The sequence below is a fragment of the Ovis canadensis genome, chromosome 17 (genome assembly GCF_042477335.2).
Source record: "Ovis canadensis isolate MfBH-ARS-UI-01 breed Bighorn chromosome 17, ARS-UI_OviCan_v2, whole genome shotgun sequence".
NCBI classification, from domain to species: domain Eukaryota; kingdom Metazoa; phylum Chordata; class Mammalia; order Artiodactyla; family Bovidae; genus Ovis; species Ovis canadensis.
The window spans coordinates 42,144,576-42,148,959 of record NC_091261.1 but is presented as its reverse complement, the minus strand read 5'-3'; the positions used below and the strand labels follow the sequence as shown (position 1 = coordinate 42,148,959).

At 41.2% G+C, this 4,384-nt stretch overlaps 1 non-coding gene across 1 annotated transcript; it reads right to left on the bottom strand.

The window, feature by feature from the left end:
* Nucleotides 1-456: 456 nt before the first annotated feature.
* TRNAY-AUA (transfer RNA tyrosine (anticodon AUA)) lies at nucleotides 457-528 on the bottom strand. Its single transcript has one exon. It is a non-coding gene; the product is annotated as a tRNA-Tyr (tRNA).
* Between the last annotated feature and the right edge of the window lie 3,856 nt (nucleotides 529-4,384).

Sequence of the window (4,384 nt, the reverse complement as noted above, 5' to 3'; positions counted from 1 at the left end):
CCAAGCTCCATGTCACATAATCCATATTTCAAACTAGCACAAGAGAGGTTGGGTCTTCCTTCTTCTACCTGGTTTAACTTCTTCCACACAGTGATGGTTTCACTACAAGAGAGAAAGCCTGAGAATATTAGCATCTATTTATCCTTCCTGCAGCTTGCTTGAAGGGTAGACATTCTATGCAAGGAAAGGCAAGCAGAGAAGACCAAAGACAACTCGCTCACATGGTTCCTTGATCATCAAGCAGGAGTGTCTCTGAGACAAATGGATGGTTCTCTTTGCTGCCACCTTAAGGGGCTCAGAGGTCTTGCCCAGAAGGTGAAGTGAAGTGAAGTGAAGTCGCTCAGTTGTGTCTGACTCTTTGCGACCCCATGACTGTAGCCTACCAGGCTCTTCTGTTCATGGGATTTTCCAGGCAATGGTACTGGAGTGGATTGCCATTTCCTTCTCCAGCAGATCTTCCCAACCCAGGGATCGAACCTGGGTCTCCTGCATTATAGACAGACGCTTTACCATCTGAGCCACCAGGGAAGTTAAGGTAAAGATAGGTAATTACTTTGCCAACAAAGGTCCCTCTAGTTAAGGCTATGGTTTTTCCAGTAGTCATGTATGGATGTGAGAGTTGGACTATAAAGAAAGCTGAGCATCAAAGAATTGATGCTTTTGAACTGTGGTGATGGAGAAGACTCTTGAGAGTCCCTTGGACTGCAAGGAGATCAAACCAGTCAATCCTGAAGGAAATCAGTCCTGATTATTAATTGCAAGCACTGATGCTGAAGCTGAAACTCCAATACTTTGGCCACCTGATGGGAAGAGGTAACTCATTTGAAAAGACCCTGATGCTGGGAAAGATTGAAGGCAGGAGGAGAAGGGGACAACAGAGGATGAGATGGTTGGATGGCATCACAGACTCTGTGGAGATTAGTTTGAGTAAACTCTGGGAGTTGGTGATGGACAGGGAGGCCAGGTGTGCTGCAGTCCATGGGGTCACAGAGTCGGACACGACTGAGCCACTGAACTGAACTGAAATATAAGTAATAAGAACACAGAGCTCCAAAGCCCCCCACCCCTCCAAAAATGACTGTACTTAGAACACAGTGTGTGTCACTAAAGTATAAGGTAAACTAAAAAAAAGGGGGGGGGGATTTTGGGGGTAAGCAATTTAGAGGAGGCTGATCACAACATAGAGAACCACAAACTAAACTGTAGACCAGTTCCTTTATCAGAGAATACCATGGAAAGAAAATGAAAAGAAAGCCTTACTGGAGTCAAAGCAAACCTTGAAGATTGACCTCCAAAATTATTTATTCAGGGCCTCAGACTTAGCTGGATTAGACTAAGGAGGAACTCATACTCCACAGTATAGTCAACACCAATAGAGCAATCAGCAGACAGTTACTGGAGCCTATCTGCTACGTGTGATGCTAAAGAGGCAGATAGCCTAAGAGAAAGGAGAAAGTGAAGTCGCTCAGCTGTGTCCAACTCTTTGCGACCCCGTGGACTGTAGCCCACTAGGCTCTTCCGTCCATGGGATTCTCTAGGCAAGAATACTGGAGTGGGTTGCCATTTCCTACTCCAGGGGATCTTTCCAACCCAGGGATCAAACCCAGGTCTCCTGCATTGCAGGCAGATGCTTTAACCTCTGAGCCACCAAGGAATGGAGCTTAAGAGAAGGGGAAAGTCAAAGAAAGACCTGCTAAAACTGCCGACACACCAAGGTGTCTATGCACATGCCCACGGCTGCCTACACCCTCTGATTAGTGACATTAGTGAAGTGAAAGTTGCTCACTTGTATCTGACTCTTTGCAACACCATGGACTGTAGCCTGTCAGGCTCCTCTGTCCATGGGGATTCTCCAGGCAAGAATAGTGGGATAGCCTATCCCTTCTCCAGGGATCTTCCTGACTCAGGAATCGAACCAGGGTCTGCTACCTTGCAAGTGGATTCTTTACCAACTGAGCTAACAGGGAAGCTCATGGCATCAGAATGACATCAGAGGCCTTACATTATAGGGAAATACACAGGCTACAGTCCATGGGATCACAAAAGAGTCAGACAACGAGTTAATGACTAGACAACAACAGAGATACTTTATTAAAATAGTTCAGTCAAGTCTCTAAACAAATAAGCAGACAAGCAAACAGATCAGAACAATAATAATAAGCCATGGAGAAGGAAGATCTATGTCCAGAGTTGCAATAATATATTATCAGAAATCAACAATTTCTTCAACAAAAATTTATAAAACATGAAAAAAAAAAAAAAAACCAAAGGAGGGAGGGTGTGATCCATACATGGAAACAAATTAAGCAACATAAATTTCCTGGGAGAGGACTTAGATTTTAGACTTAACAGACAAACATGCAAACTAACCATTATAATATGTTCAAAGAGATAAAATACTTAAATAAAGGAAGTTATGATGACAGTGTCTCATGAAATAAAGAATATAAATACAGGGAGATAAATAATGAACAAAGAATCATACAGAAATTATGGAATTTAAAATTGTTGTAACTGAAATGAAATTTCACTAGAAAGACACAGCAGTATATTTAAAACAGCAAAAACAATTGCCAGTGAACTTGTATTTAGATACATAGAGATTATGCAGTCTGAAGAGTTAAGAGAAAAAGACTAAGAAACGTAAAAAAGTGAAAGTGAAGTCACTAAGTCACGTCCAACTCTTTGTGACCCTTTGGACTGTAGCCTACCAGGCTCCTCTGTCCAAGGGATTTTCCAGGCAAGAATACTGCAGTGGGTTGCCATTTCCTTCTCCAGGGGATCTTCCCAACTGAGGGATCGAACCCAGGTCTCCCACATTGCAGGCAGAAACTTTACCGCCTGAGTCACCAGTGAAGCCCAAGAAACATAAACAAATCTTCAAATAAATATCAGTTCAGTTCAGTTCAGTTCAGTCACTCAGTTGTGTCAGACTCTTTGTGACCCCATGGACTGCAGCATGCCAGGCTTCCCTGTCCATCACCACCTCCCGGAGCTTGCTTAGACTCATGCCCATCAAGTCAGTGAAGCCATCCAACCTCTGTCATCCCCTTCTTCTCCTAACTTCAATCTTTCCCAGCATTGGGGTCTTTACCAATGAATCAGTTCTTCACCTCAGGTGGCCAAAGTATTGGAATTTCAGCTTCACCTTCAGTCCTTCCAGTGAATATTCAGGACTGATTTCCTTCAGGATTGACTAGTTTGATCTCCTTGCAGTCCATGACTCTCAAGAGTCTTCTCTAACACCACAGTTCAAAAGCATCGATTCTTTGGCACTCAGGTTTCTTTATGGTCCAACTCTCACATCTGTACATGACTACTGGGAAAACCATAGCTTTGACTAGACAGGCCTCTGTCTGCAAAGTAATGTCTCTGCTTTTTAATATGCTTTCTAAGTTGATCATAACTTTCCTTCCAAGGAGCAAGCATCTTTTAATTTCATGGCTGCAGTCATCATCTGCAGTGATTTTGGAGCCCAAGAAAATAAAGTCTGTGACTGTTTCCATTGTTTCCCCATCTATTTGCCATAAAGTGATGGGACTGGATGCCATGATCTTAGGTTTTTGATAGCTGAGTTTTAAGCCAACTCAAATAAATATAGGATACCAATACACACATTTTAGGAGTAGTAGAGAAAGAGGAGGAAGAGAAAAGGAAAGAAAAAATGTTTGGAGGAATAATAGCTGAAAACTTGCCAAATCTGATGAAATGTTAAATGGTCAATAAGCATCAGGAAATTCAAATCAAAATTGTAATGTGATACTACTTCACACTCACTAAGATGATAATCAAAAATATAAAAAAGTGTTGGCATAAATGTGGAGAATTTAGAAACCTCACACATCTCTACTGGGAATGTAGACTCAGGTACAGTCATTTTGAAGATAGTCTGGCAGTTCCTCATAAGTTTAAACTTGGAGTTGTCATATGACCCAGACATTCCATTCTTAGGTGTGTAATTAAGAGAACTGAAATCATATATCCAACCAAAAACTTATAAACAGATGTTCATAGCAACATTATTCACAATAGCCCTAAAGTGGAAATGATCCAAATGTCCATCAACTGATAAATAGAAAAATAAAAAGCTGTTTATTCATACAATTTTTTCATGATAGAAAATAATAAAATATTGATGCATGCTACAACATGAATGAACCCCAAAAAGATGATATTGGGTTAAAGAATTCAGGTATAAAAGGCTACATACTGTATGGTTCCATTGTTACAAAATGAACAGAACAGGCAAATATAGAGACAGAAAGTAGATTAGTGTTTGGCTAGGACTGAGAGTATTAGGGAAGGAAAAGTGACTGTTAATGGCTGTAAGGCTTGTTTTGGGGTGATGACAACATTTTAAATTCGATTTTATTGATGGTTGTAC